Here is a 15,580-nt window from a genome sequence, read left to right as displayed (position 1 = left end):
CCTGGAAACTTTTGCTTTTGGTACCTGATGAAAAGAGGACTGCTCCTCCCAAAAGAATAATTGGTATTAGTTCAAGCATAGCTTCCAGCCTTTGGTCTCCAGCTTGGAGTTGTTGATCATTCTATTCCATTTGCTAAAGGCGGCAATAAAAATATCATCTCAAAATCAAAAAGCTCAAAAGGAGCTTGCTTAAAAATAGAAGTATGTTTCCATCCGATAGTTCAAAGCCTCTTTCTGCCAAAAGCTCATCAAGTATCAAATTAAGACTGGTATCCCCCAGGACCTCTATAGTCCAAAAGCAGATGCTAATTAGCAACTCCAGAAGTTACCAGTCTGACAGGAAACAGCCTTGCTGTGGGAAACTCCCAATGAAATGACAGCAAGGTAACATCAAAAAAACTTCGAAATACCAGTGGAAATCAAAACTCTGAGAAGCCTCCTCTCCCCATGATAGAAATGCATTACTACCATAATGAAGGTGATTTTACGTGAACTGGATTCTCATACTGCACTCAGTTATTATGTCATTTGTTAACTTTTGGCTATGTGCAATATGAGGACTAAACTCAGGCTTAATGTAATATGCAAACCCAGCCCACTGTTATTCAGAAATGAATGGTAAAAAAAATCTTTTACATAATTTACAATTATGTACAAACCTAAACATTGACTTGAAATTATAATTCTTCTCAAATGATGGGACCGCTTTGTTTGAGTTATGACTGGCTTCTCTACTAGTTCCATACAGTACTTCTCTGAAAATTTTTCTATTAGGGTTAGAGAATAGAATAGAATAGAATAGAATAGAATAGAATAGAATAGAATAGAATAGAATAGAATTTTTTTATTGGCCAAGTGTGATTGGACACACAAGGAATTTGTCTTGGTACATATGCTCTCAGTGTATGTAAAAGAAAAGATACCTTCATCAAGGTACAACACTAATGCTGGTCACAGGGTACAAATTTAACACTTAATGATACAACACTTAACGATAGTCATAGGGTAAAAATAAGCAATCAGGAATAGAAACAAAAATAGAAATAGAAATAGAAATAGAATAGAATAGAATAGAATTTTTTATTGGCCAGGTGTGATTGGACACACAAGGAATTTGTTTTGGTGCATATGCTCTCAGTGTACATAAAAGAAATAGAATAGAATAGAATAGAATAGAATAGAATAGAATAGAATAGAATAGAATAGAATAGAATAGAATAGAGAATATATTACAGAATAGAATAGAATAGAATTTTTTATTGGCCAGGTGTGATTGGACACACAAGGAATTTGTTTTGGTGCATATGCTCTCAGTGTACATAAAAGAAATAGAATAGAATAGAGAATATATTAACGAATAGAATAGAATAGAATAGAATAGAATAGAATAGAATAGAATAGAATAGAATAGAATAGAATTTTTATTGGCCAAGTGTGATTGGATACACAAGGAATTTGTCTTGATACATATGCTCTCAGTGTACGTAAAAGAAAAGATACCTTCATCAAGGTATTTGTTCAGGAGGTCATAAATTATCACCATACAGCTAAATATTTATATGGATTTTCATTTGAGCATAAATAATGTAGAACTAAAGAATACCATCCACACTTCCTCATAAAAGAAGAATGGGGATTCTGGATAACTTTATAAATAACTTTGAACAACGAATACAGTAAGAAAACAGAAAACTGAACAGAAGCATCTCATATATTTCAGCCATATATACTGTATTGTCTAAACCACCCAGAATTAAAAAGGATAAATACATATCAGTTAAGCAGGGCCAATTTAACAAGAAATGCAATTTAATTCTGAGGTCAAAAAATAACTTACCTTTTTTTATCTATCCAAGAATGCATCACTACCAGAAACGGAGCCCCAAGAAACGGGTAAAAAGCAGGATGTTTTTGTGTGCTGGGTAAAATGTGCATGGCTTGCATGTGAAAAAACCCAACATGCATGTAAACATTTAAGCTTCAGCTATCTCACTGGCTGATGTTTTGTAGTTAAATCTCCGGGATCTTCCCACCCTGGCTGCTCTCATCCTCAAAACTGAAAGAGCCTCTCAGCACAATGCGCTCAGCCTCTCTTTCAAATGCCTCTGACAGCAGCCATTCTCTGAGAAGTGAAAGCTCAAACTGGCAGCCGAGCAGGGTTTGGAAAGGGAGGGAGGCAAAGAGATGAACGATTCTCACCATCTATCAACCTCACAGCTATTCAGCAACCTGAATGCAGCCAACATTGGATTCTCCATGGTAACCAGAAAGTGGCACTAGGTGGGAAGAATGCAAAACACACACACACACACCACACACCACTACACCAGAACTGGTCTGAGAAAAATAGGATATAAACATTTCAAAGGTCGGCTTATATCCTCAGCCAACATTTTTATCTGTATATCTTCTCCCTTCCTTGCAGAAAAAAAATATTATGGAAAAGGAGGAAACACATTCTGTTCAGGTACAGGAAAAAAGCAATTTCCTGCTTTGCTTACTTCTAATATAAAGTGAGCTGTCCCTTCAACTATTATTGATTATATTGAGTTTCTCTTAGGAGTAATCTAAAAGGGAGAAAAATCCCTAATACTTAGATCTATCGATGCTTTGTTGAGTCTCAGTGAAGTTAATTCTACAGTATCCGTCTCTAATCTATGTTGTAAAAAATAAATGGCTAAGAATCATAAGCTGATGGTCAGGCATTTTTGCTGTAGATGGGATTATTACTTTATAGGTTTTAATACCGTATTATTTTACAGGCTCTGTCACATGTTGATACTTTTCTTAAAAGATGCTGCGCAAGTGCTTTTCAGTAGTGCTAAATTAAATGTTTCTATAGATTTTCTTTGAAATTCATCAAATGCAGAGGTTCACAATAATTGCTTATAATATTCCAAATTATAAATTACAAAATATGTAGCCTTTGTAAAGTAAATATTAAAGATACTGCAAGTTACAATTAGAGTTAAGGTAGCCCATATTTGGATCACAAAAACAAAAACTATTTTAATACTGTACATGTTGATTAAAAATTGTTTCTGTCTATGGGGATACTCAATCATTCAGGTTCTGGTTGCCCCAAAGGTGCTTTTCCAAAAGGCAATTTGACTTTCTTGAAAATGTTTTGCTTCTTATTCAAGAAGCTTCTTCAGTTCTGACTGAATTCCATTCCCCATCATTCAGTCAGAATCGAAGAAGCTTCTTGGGTGAGAAGCAAAACTTTTTCAATAAAAGAGAGGAAAAAGCCAAGAAAGTCCAGTTGCCTTTTGGAAAAGCACTTTTGGGACAAATTGTTTGTGTTTTGCAGTTTTGAAATAAATAAGACTTCCTTTTAAGAAGTGGAAAAAGTGGAGGCTTCTAAATGATGCTAAATTATAATTCTGAGGAACATCAAACAACTTTATTCTCCAGTCTTCCTTAAAGTGATTAAAAATGACCTTGCAATATTATCATATTTCAATTTGTTTGATGTCATCTCAAAATCTGGGCCCACTGCCAGCTTTACTTACACAGGGAATCAGAACAAACTGCAAATTTTGGGAACAGAAGTCAGAATTATACTGAATTACCTTTGATCCTAATTAGAACGTAGAACTAACAGAGGTGGAAGGGACCTTGGAGGTCTTCTAGTTCAATGCCCTGTTGAACAGAAGACCTTCTATATTATTCATTTGCTTCAGAGATTCACCACATACATCAACAGGGACCAAGAAACTTTTCGTTCTTTTCATGTTCTACTTGCCTGAAAAAGCTATTCTGTCATTAGTGCTTTTCAGTCCCTCCTTCCTTCAAGAGACTCGTCTGCAAAACTCATGTGCCCTTTCTTCACTGTGGCATGGCTCCTATTCACTTCATCCATATTCAGAAACTCCGTTATAACAAATGTGGCATGAATTGCACAACTTGCTAGATTTAGTTATGATGGGACTGATCAGTGTGGGGTTTAATATCCATAAGAAACCCAGCTGTTGTCTCAGCATGCTGTGATTTATTGGATATAACAAGTTAATATGAATATATAGTGACACTCCTGGTGCAGCATGTTTTGTGAAACCAGGAGATAGATAGATAGATAGATAGATAGATAGATAGATAGATAGATAGATAGATAGATAGATAGATAGATAGATAGATAGATAGATAGATAGATAGACAGATAGTTAGATGGATGGATGGATGGATGGATGGATGGATGGATGGATGGATGGATGGATGGATGGATGGATAGCCATATGGAAACCTGCCCTTATCTACAAACGAGTCCCTAACATGAAGAATGACGCAAGACCCACACTCACGAGTGCCACATAGCATGTCACCACCGCATATCCATGCAGAAAGCAGACTCAAACCCACACTGATGATGAAGTACGACCACGGACCAGAAACCAGACCGCAGCTGCATCATTAGCCATTTCAAACCCCTCCAATCCATACATGCAGCAGACTGACACCCACTATGAAGATGTAGCACGACCAAGAACACGAAGCCAAACAACAGCAATGCAGCTCACCAACTCAAATCCCCCTGCAACTCAGACTAACCTGAGCACAACCAAGCCCCCCCACCCAAACAGAACACACCCCCAGCCAATCAGACCACAGCCATCCCCACCATCCAATCAGAGCACAGCCAAACCCCCCAACCAATCAGAACACACCTCCACCCAATCAGAGCACAGCCAAGCTCCCACCCAATCAGTTCAAACCCCCACTAGCAGTTAAAAGGAAGAAACAGCTGCGATCACACATTGCTCCCAGAAGCACGAAGCTGAAGCCTGAAGATGACGAATGAGACTTCATCGAAACGTCACCAAGACACTTCCAATTTTACATGGGAGAAAACCCAAACAACCAAAGACCTACATAGATAGATAGATAGATAGATAGATAGATAGATAGATAGATAGATAGATAGATAGATAAATAGATAAAAATCTGTGTCGTATTCATGCTCACAGTAGACAAGACCATACTTATAAAGGCTAATTTAATGAAAATGATATCCATTAAGAAAAAAATATATAGAACATTATTCTTTTAAAATATCCCATTAAGCTGTTAGAAGATTGTGCTAGGAGTTGCAGGATCTATCTCAACCTTCTCATCTACTAAATACTATGCCCAACACTACCCTTGGCCACTCTAGGCACGCTAGCCCCTTAACTTGTATACCATTCTTGAGGCATCCATGCAGCCTCCATCTCTCTTCCTTCTTTTGCCCCTGAGACCAGGTGATTCTGTATAATTTCTCCAAATTTCAGTAGCAAAGGGCTTAGAAACAGGATATATCCATTAGGGCTAGGATTAATGAACAAACAAATGAAAATACATAGAATAGACTGCATACTGTTGCTTTTATAATGGAGAAAAAGGAAATTTAAAATATAGTAATATTAAGGACTTACTGATCTTTTAAACTGAACTTTTTTCTAATGGTTCAAAAGAAAACAAATCCTTTTCATAAGCCTCTCCTGGAAGTACGTGGTTATTAGCCACTACCAGAGGAAAAATATTTCATTTATGCCTGTATTGATCATTCAGAATTGATGTGTGATATTTCCCATCCCCCCTTACATTTTTCTCCTACTTCTTGAGTGTAACTTTCAAGATATTATATTACAAAATAAAGACAAGGCAAAAATAGTAGTGAAGTGGGGGAGGAATCCACGTAACTTTACACCATCTTTTGTGAAGGAAATGGATTTTTCAATATACCGTAATATCCCGTTTACATTTTAACCAAACAAACATCCAAAATATGCCAAACAGGAAATATGAGGTGACTAAGGCAAAAGATTCATTTAGATCCTTAATTTAAATAACTTTAATACAGTCGTGTACAGAAGGACTTTGCCTGGTGATGCTTAAAAGATAAGAGGACTGGGGATAACAGGCCAATGAGTTGCCCAACTGCAGGAAGCAAAGTCAATAGAAAATGACCTTTTCGAAAAACTCTCCCTTGCCAGGAGATAACTTTGTATAGAATCACAAATCTGAGCCAGGGGCAGCTCTAATTTGAAAAATCAAACCCAAGAATTTTAAGTTTGGAAACAAAATGAAACTCTAGCAAGAATCTTCATCATTTATGAGGCAGCAACCTGGACCTAGTAAGATAGAGAGCTTCTGTTCAATCTCCTGTTGCCATATTTCCATTACAAAAGATACTCCTCCTACGAGTTGCTTTAGAAATTCCATTTTGGTTAGCGGTTACAATTATGCCTTCCTCCCAAGTCCACTGAGTAAGCATGATGGGAGTTGTAGTCAAACACTAGGTTGGAGAAATCTGCTTTCTAAAAGCTTAAAATACTGCATGAATTATGAACTTTTACATAACATTTCTGCAGATGTTAGTAACAGTAGTTGGACTGATACAGTATGTAGCTAATCAAAGCATATTTATATCCAAGAATTGCAAATACTGAAAGATAATACAATACAATACATTAAAAAACCCTATTGAATAAAGGCTGGTTTTACCCGGGTAACTTCAACCAGGGGAAGCTGCCAGTATCTCACCCACATCTATGGCAGAGCGATGTTTAGACCCAGCCACTCAAAAACACTTTAACCTATCTGATTAAATGATGCCACTTCATTTGTTAAAACATGTGCAGAGCTCAGAGGTCACTTAGTCCAAATCCCGTGTCTAAAGCAGGCATTCACCCCTACAGCATACCTGACAGAAGGCGATCCAATGGCTGTTGAAATCCTTCCAATGAAGGAATGAAACTCTGGGCTCTTACTTTAGAAAAGTCTTTATATCCTCTGTGTGTGTGCACGCGTTTCTTTTGGGGGGTTTTTTGGGCGGGGGGTGGGGGGGCTGCAGAATACCTTTGGTTCATATTCAATTTGTGAGTCAGGAAGACAGTTCAGTTTTTACTGTATATGTTGCTGCCCAGTATGGCCTCCCTCACTTTATACAAAAGTCTTTTAATTTGTCCTACTCAAGTGTAGGACTTTGCACGTGCACTTTTGAAACTATAGGTCAGGGGTCTCCAACCTTGGTCCCTTTAAGACTTGTGGACGTCAACTCCCAGAGTCCCTCAGCCAGCAAAGCTTAAAGTCTTAAAGGGACCAAGGCTGGAGCCCCCTGCTTTGCTGGCTGAGGGACTCTGGGAGTTGAAGTCCACAAGTCTTAAAGGGACCAAGGTTGGAGCCCCCTGCTTTGCTGGCTGAGGGACTCTGGGAGTTGAAGTCCACAAGTCTTAAAGGGACCAAAGTTGGAGCCCCCTGCTTTGCTGGCTGAGGGACTCTGGGAGTTGAAGTCCACAAGTCTTAAAGGGACCAAGGTTGGGGACCCAGCTTTGCTGGCTGAGGGACTCTGGGAGTTGAAGTCCACAAGTCTTAAAGGGACCAGGTTGGAGACCCTGCTTTGCTGGCTGAGGACTCTGGGAGTTGAAGTCCACAAGTCTTAAAGGGACCAAGGTTGGAGCCCCTGCTTTGCTGGCTGAGGACTCTGGGAGTTGAAGTCCACAAGTCTTAAAGGACCAAGGTTGGAGACCCCTGCTTTGCTGTCTGAGGGACCCTGGGAGTTGAAGTCCACAAGTCTTAAAGGGACCAAGGTTGGAGCCCCCTGCTTTGCTGGCTGAGGGACTCTGGGAGTTGAAGTCCACAAGTCTTAAAGGGACCAAGGTTGGGGACCCAGCTTTGCTGGCTGAGGGACTCTGGGAGTTGAAGTCCACAAGTCTTAAAGGGACCGAGGTTGGAGACCCCTGCTTTGCTGGCTGAGGGACTCTGGGAGTTGACGTCCACAAGTCTTAAAGGGACCAAGGTTGGAGACCCCTGCTTTGCTGGCTGAGGGACTCTGGGAGTTGAAGTCCACAAGTCTTAAAGGTCTTTATATCCTCTGTGTGTGTGCACGCGTTTCTTTTGGGGGTTTTTGGGGGCGGGAGGCTGCAGAATACCTTTGGTTCATATTCAATTTGTGAGTCAGGAAGACAGTTCAGTTTTACTGTATATGTTGCTGCCCAGGTTGGACCCTGCTTTGCTGGCTGAGGGACTCTGGGAGTTGAAGTCCACAAGTCTTAAAGGGACCAAGGTTGGGGACCCAGCTTTGCTGGCTGAGGGACTCTGGGAGTTGAAGTCCACAAGTCTTAAAGGGACCGAGGTTGGAGACCCCTGCTTTGCTGGCTGAGGGACTCTGGGAGTTGACGTCCACAAGTCTTAAAGGGACCAAGGTTGGAGACCCCTGCTATAGATAGTCTTTGACTTAAGACCACAATTGGGGCTGAAAAATTCGGTGTTAAGTGGTTCGGTTGTTAAGTGAGCAATTGTGTAAATACACCGGATTTTATGCTCTTTTTGTCACGATAATTAAGCAAGACATCATGCGGCTGTGACTTGAAATCTTCTTTGCTGGTTTCCCCACCGACTTTGATAACTCTGTTTGTTGGAAGCCAGCTGGGAAGGTCACAAACGGCAATCACATCAGGTCGGATGCTGCAATGGCCGCAGGTGTGTGCCAGTTGCCAAGCTCTTGGATTGCAATTGTGTCACAGCAGGGATGTTGCGGCAGTCGTGAAGTGTGATGGCCGGCCATGTCACTTTTTTCAGCGCCATTGTATGGTTGCCAAACAGATGGTCATAAGCTGAAGACTGTAATTCTTTTTTTAGTTTCTGCTCGTATTTCCAGCTTCTTGTAATCTTCCTTTTTTTATTATGATATTCAACAGAACCGTGACATTATTGTATATTTTGGATCCACCTTCCATATAATTTCTATATACATTATATACATTTAATCATCAATAGCCTTATATATTTTCTGTTTTCTATTTCTATTGATTGTCCATGTGTACCAATTTTCCCAGACCGCATAGTATTCTGAATCTTCTTTTTCTTCTAATTCTATGGTAAGCCTATCCATTTCTGCGCAATCATATACTTTTTGGATAGTCAGACTCTCTGGTGGTATGTTACCGAGTTTCCAATATGCAATCCTTGCCGCTGTTAGAATGTGCAAAATCAAATATCTTGTTTTTTTTATCAAGTTTTATTTTAAGGATTCCCAAGAGAAATGTTTCTGGGTTCAGTCCAATTTGGCATTTTGTTATATCCTGTATCTTGTAATCTTCCTAAACCCTGAGGCTGTCCTCCAAGGCAGGGGTCTCCAACCTTGGCAACTTTAAGACTTGTGGACCTCAACTCCCAGAACTGGCTGAGGAATTCTGGGAGTTGAAGTCCACAAGTCTTAAAGTTGCCAAGGTTGGAGACCCCTGGTCCAAGGTTCTCTCCCCCTCTGCAAATTTGATAAACGTATTTTCTATCCTCTCGTCCAGATGCTGTCTACGTTCAGCATGTTGAATATCCCAGGGCCTAGTACTCATTACTTGGTGTGTTTCTGCCCTAACTTGTCTTGCCGTACCCTGTAGTGGTCAAGTACTGGGTATGATCTCATTGTTTTCTTATCTGTATAAAAAAAGCAAGGCAACTCTTAACATTTGCCTACAGAAGTTGTGAATGCTCCAACACTGGAAATTTTTAAGAAAATGTTGGATAACCATCTGACTGAGATGGTGTAGGGTTCCTGCCTAGGCAGGGGGTTGGACTAGAAGGCCTCCAAGGTCCCTTCCAACTCTGTTGTTATGTTATGTTATTTTTTGGCCCCGTTCCGCAGGTCAAGGACCAAATTAAGTTCCTTCCTTTCCCACTTCTAAACCTGCCTAAATTGATTCCTGAATTAGCTAGCTCTTTCCTAACAGCAGAAGGCAGAGACATAAACCAGTTTTCAAGAAATCTTGTTACGTTAGCACAGTAGAACCCAAGGGACATGTGAATATTTATCCCACTGGCACTGAGCTGTGAGCCACATGGGAATGTTCCCTGGGTCGTTACCCCCAGTCCTGCTGGCCATCAGGAGCTCTAAGCTTTTGGCCAAGCGTCAATCCCAAAGGTCGACTCCATTAGCATTCTCCTGCAGAAGCAGGAACAAAAACCAGAGTTATAGAGAAAAGCTGAAAAAATAAACATCTCTAAATAGCCCCGAAGCCCAACAAAGGAACAACGGAATGAACAAGGGGAATTTTATATTGTAATGAAACTTTCCATTTCCATTTATCTTTTTTTCCTTGTTATTAGCAATATGATCAGACATAATAGAATGCAAACTGGTGAGCTGTAATGAGTAAAATATACCTGAAATCCTAGTTTTAATTTATATTTTCATTTTAAATTACGTTATATTGATGTAATAATCTCATGTTACGTTAATATTTGCTTTGCAACAAACAGAGCCTATTTCTATGCAACACGAAACGTATCTGGAACATTTGCATTTGCCATAGCATTTCATTTTTTACCTCCTCGCTCTGGAAAGGGCAGAACTGTAAAGGTTAGCATTTTCGTTCTAAGTGCTCAGAAATATATTTCATATGCACATGCCTTTAGCAGCAAAAGTGAGGGGCTAAAGTTATTTTTATTAACACAGCACAAAGCAAGAACATCTGTCTCAGTTAAATTACACAAAACGCTGTTTCACAATGTTTGCACTGTACATGTGATGTGATAGGGCATCGCAGTAGGTGAAAAACAAGCAAATCACCCATCACTTGCAGCTACGTATTTGGTTCATGCAGCCTAATAAGCAACGTTGTACAGCCAAGCAGAGCTGGCTGAGGAACTCTGGGAGTTGAAGTCCACAAGCCTTAAAGTTACTAAGGTTGGAGACCCCTGCTGTACAGGAAGTCCTTGACTCAGAATCGCTCATTTAACAAAGTTACAACAACACTGAAAAGTGACTTACGACTGGGACGGTATCCTCATCAAAATTGGCTACCGGCATGTAATTACGACAATTACAGTGTCCTGGTATTATCTGAACTCCATTTGCAACCTTCTCAGCTGGTTTCCAACAAGCAAAGTCAGTGGGGGAAATTGGATTCATTTAATGACTGCACGATTCACTTAACAGCTACAAGTGGCCTCTGTGGCTCAGACTGGTAAGACAGTCTGTTATTAACACAGCTGCCTGCAATTACTGCAGGTTCGAGTCCCACCAGGCCCAAGGTTGACTCAGCCTTCCATCCTTTATAAGGTAGGTAAAATGAGGACCCAGATTGTTGGGGGCAATAAAAGTTGACTTTGTATATAAATATACAAATAGGATGAAGACTATTGCTAACATAGTGTAAGCCGCCCTGAGTCTTCGGAGAAGGGCGGGATATAAATGCAAATTAAAATTTAAAAAAACCAAGTGATCCGCTTAAAAACCATGGCAAAAAAGTTGCATATTGGTACGACTCACCTTCCTTAGCAACATAAATTCTGCTCTCAATTGTAGTTGTCAGTCAAAGATTACTTGTAATCTGCATCCTAGTCCAAACCATGGATCAAGTTATGACTAAAAAGGAATGTTTTAACTACAGCTTGTTGTAAGTTAATTCACTTGACCCACGATCTGACAAGTCTTGACTAAAGGCTAATAAATAAAACCAATTCCAGAGCACCCTCTCCAATTCTCCCTCCAAGTCCCTGGAGATTTTTTTTTGTGGGGGAGGAAGGGCTGCTGGAAGAACTTCCTATCTCCCATCCACCGTATGTCGGTTCCAACATATCCGGGGGACAGGCTGATCTTTGCAAAGAGCCCACCAGTACAAAGGTTGCTGGGATACCATGAAAACCATCAGGGATCTGACAATTCATATCCTGCTTTATAGAATCACCAAGGCGACCTTCAGGAGTGGCAGCCTTAGCTGTGATTAACGCATATTTAGTATGTTGTACGAATGCTGAGTACCTAGATTCATATTTCATAGCAGAGTTTATGGAAGAAACTCTAATAATGGATGGCGTTTACATCACACTGAAACCACATTCTGGCTTAGTACTGGGATTCTCAAGCTTTGTGCTGCCGTCCCTGTCTAAAATAATAAATAAATGGACCTGTTTCTATTTCTAAAATCATCCAACCACATCTGGTGGCTCAGACTGCTAAGACAGTCTGTTATTAACACAGCTGCTTGCAATTACTGCAGGTGCAAGTCCCACCAGGCCCAAGGTTGACTCAGCCTTCCATCCTTTATAAGGTAGGTAAAATGAGGACCCAGATTGTTGGGGGAAATAAGTTGACTTTGTATATAATATACAAATAGGATGAAGACTATTGCTAACATAGTGTAAGCCGCCCTGAGTCTTCGGAGAAGGGCGGGATATAAATGCAAATAAAAAAAAAATGTGGATCAAGTTCATTTGCCTGGGCTTGGTTGAAAATGACCACCAACCCTCATCATTTGCAAATCAGCTTATAGCATCCCAAGTCTTGTTAAAAGAATCCTGACCTCGTACCCACATTACCTGCTAAGCATAGCTTATATTAAGTTTGTGTGCCCTAAACAATATGGCAAATTCTCCTCAGCAACAGCTAATCAATTTCCCTTCTAAGTGATATCCTATATACTGTAACTAATATATAACTAATTTTGTGATGGCTTTGTAATTTTGTGATGGTGACAACCGTCTCTACCTATTTTTAGTCCCCAAACAGATGTGATATACCACATACTCTGGGTATTGAATAAACAATGAACTGCAGAATTCCACAGTTGTGGATGCCAATTCTTCATATTCCCCAGTTACAAAGGCATCATTGAGAATTACGTTAGGCACATCTGGAGATCATCTAAATTTGGAAAGACTACCGTACAACATGGAAAAAGGTCCATTTTTTAGTTTATAGACGAAAACTGGAGCTGCTGTATCCCTAGGATGTTCCCTCACAGTCTCAATGGTTGACCCAGAGCCTCATATATATCCTATGTAAAACCTTGGTCCTGGTGTGATAGCTGTAGGATTTCTGTTGAAACTTGTTTCAACAAATATTAAACAATGCACATGGTCAGATGGCCCACGGACCAACCTGAGACCTGCATTCTGCACAATCTGCAGCTTTTGGATGAAGTGCAAAGGTTAACTCCACATAGGATCATGACAGGTGGTACCCCAACCAAAGCTAATAATAAACCTTCTTGGAAATGAGGTTAGTTAGATTTTTAACAACCGCAATGAATCTAGAACACACAAAAATATATACCAAGAGAAGAGTTACACCTACCTTTCAAATCTCTTGTCATTTCAAATCTCTGTCAAGGTCTATTGGTCTTGTACTCAGACATGCATAGCCTCTCATGATACAGAAGTTACAGAGAAATAGCATTGAGTGTCTTAAGAATGACAGGTAGGAATAAAGTCTAATTGACATTGCAATGACTCAGCGAGAATGACATTATTATACAAATAGTGGAGCAAGGCAAAATTTCTTTCTCGCCTTAGATACTTGAGTTTTGCTCTGGGAAAAGATACAGAGATAGGAAGAATGAAAGCACTTGAATTTGAAGGACAAATTGGCTGTGACATTGTCTTTTCAACTGTTCATGATAAACGTTTCTATGTGAACAGCCATCCCTACTACATTCATTGTATTTTATATTTGCCTTTATCAGATGATATGTTATAGTTCTTTTTCTTAAATTTCTAATAGTCTTAAGTTCAACAAAACATTCTAGTTATATCCTGTTTGCAGCTTCATGCATTTTTTTTGGTGAAACAACAGGAAATTGAAAGTAACTCATTATAAACAACTTCTTTTTCAACTAATGTGTACAGTATTAGTATACTGTATATAAGTAGTCTTAGACTTACAACCGTAATGGAGACTGCCCATCATGGTTGTAAGCCACGACAGTCAAAAAACAGGTCACTTTTATGACAAACCTAATTTTATGATCTTTTTTACGTTGGTTATTAAGCAAATGCTGAAGTTGTTAAGTGAACACTACAGTTGTTAAGTGAACCAATTGTTCACAATGGGACAGTTTTGCCAAAATTAGAAGTAAATGCCACTTTTCAGCAAAAACTTCATACAACAGTCATGTGACCAAATGGGAGGGGGGCCATTGGCATTTCAGAATCAGGTCGTAAGTAGTCCTGAGGTACGTCATAACTTAGAACAATCACTAAGTGCACCTTGTAAATCTTATGACTTGATATCATGTATACCTAATCACTACAAGAGGGAAAACCAACAATTATTCACTGTCCAACCTCAGGACATTTAAATTTTCAGAGTGCACACGTTTAAGCCACAGACAGCCATCAAGACTGCCAGATTTTATCACTGATATTTTGATATTCTGCTTATACAATTAAGCAGAAAAGTGGTTAAACACACAGATAACTGTGTTCAAGTAACTTAATTTAAATTACATTTTACTTTGGTCCAGGTCCTATCTAGCTGTGCCAACTTTTAAGCATGCAGATTCTAGTATGCACCCCAAACATTGGGTTTAACAAAATTTTGTAACTTGTTGCCAAGAAATAGGACTTGATTTTTTTAGTATGCTACCTCTGCACTAAATAAGATTTTCTAAGAACAATAATGGGAAGCAAGGTTAACTTTTTATAAATGTTGAGAGGGACTGGTAAGATAGCCAGGTTGAAGACAAATGAAAAATGCTTCACAGTGTAGAATGTTATACTTCAAATTAAAACAATTAACTGGGTTCAAAAAAGACATATTAAAGAAATAGAAAAATATTTGAAAAAAATGGCCAGTCATAAAAAATGGTTCAGTGTATTGAGTATTAGCCATAAAAGACACAAATTTATAATGGACTGCCCTTGCAACACTGTGCATAGGTACGTTATTTTCAACTAAAAACAAGCATCAGAGCTAGAAAAGGTGCAATCTACGGCAACCAAAATGATCAGCGGCTCTTGAAACAATTCTCTGTGGAAACACTGAAGGTTTAGTTTATACAAATGATAATCAACAGTGAATGTTTAAATGGCTGTAAAGCAGGGGTCTCCAACCTTGGTCCCTTTAAGACTTGTGGACTTCAGCTCCCAGAGTTCCTCAGCCAGCTTTGAAGTCCACAAGTCTTAAAGGGCCCAAGGTTGGAGACCCCTGCTGTAAGGTACAATAGAGGCAGCTAACGTGGAAAAAGCATCTTCCTCAATGTACATAGATTTGGCAACATCTGGCAGGAGAGTCGGCAAGAACAAAAGGAACTACTTCTCTACCCAGCATCTAATTAACTGAAAACTTATACAGTTACAGCTACTAATAGAGATGGATGTATAAAAAGGTAGTAGGTAAATAAGAGGCAAATCATGTCAAATCAAGGAGGATGGGTTAGTATTTGGGTTAGTATTTGAAAAGGACAATGACAAACAGTTCCACATTATTGACAAGAAAACAACACAAATGTGCCCATGAACTGAACTCAATTTGAAGAAGATTTTTACTTCATGCCTTGTTTATAACTTATTGGTGGCAACTTGTATGTCACTATACAAGGCAAGGATCCACCCTAGGTAGCAATTTAGTCTTATCCTGGGAAGGCTATGTTTGTTATGGGAACAGGCTATTTACTTCCTTTCCTTTCCTTTCCTTTCCTTTCCTGGACATAAACTGTTTCAACTCCTACCCTCAAAACGACGCTATAGAGCACTGCACACCAGAACAACTAGACACAAGAACAATTTTTTCCCGAAGGCCATCACTCTGCCAAACAAATAATTCCCTCAACACTGTCAAACTATTTACTGAATCTGCACTACTATTAATCTTCTCATAGTT

General features: G+C 39.4%; 1 protein-coding gene across 2 annotated transcripts in view; it reads right to left on the bottom strand.

The window, feature by feature from the left end:
- Window positions 1-15,580, bottom strand: part of NDST2 (N-deacetylase and N-sulfotransferase 2) — an 83,319-nt gene that overhangs the window by 49,229 nt on the left and 18,510 nt on the right. The gene's annotated exons all lie outside the window — the stretch shown is intronic.

This window comes from Ahaetulla prasina, chromosome 6, assembly GCF_028640845.1.
Source record: "Ahaetulla prasina isolate Xishuangbanna chromosome 6, ASM2864084v1, whole genome shotgun sequence".
Taxonomy (NCBI): domain Eukaryota; kingdom Metazoa; phylum Chordata; class Lepidosauria; order Squamata; family Colubridae; genus Ahaetulla; species Ahaetulla prasina.
This window is presented reverse-complemented; position numbering and strand designations above follow the sequence as displayed.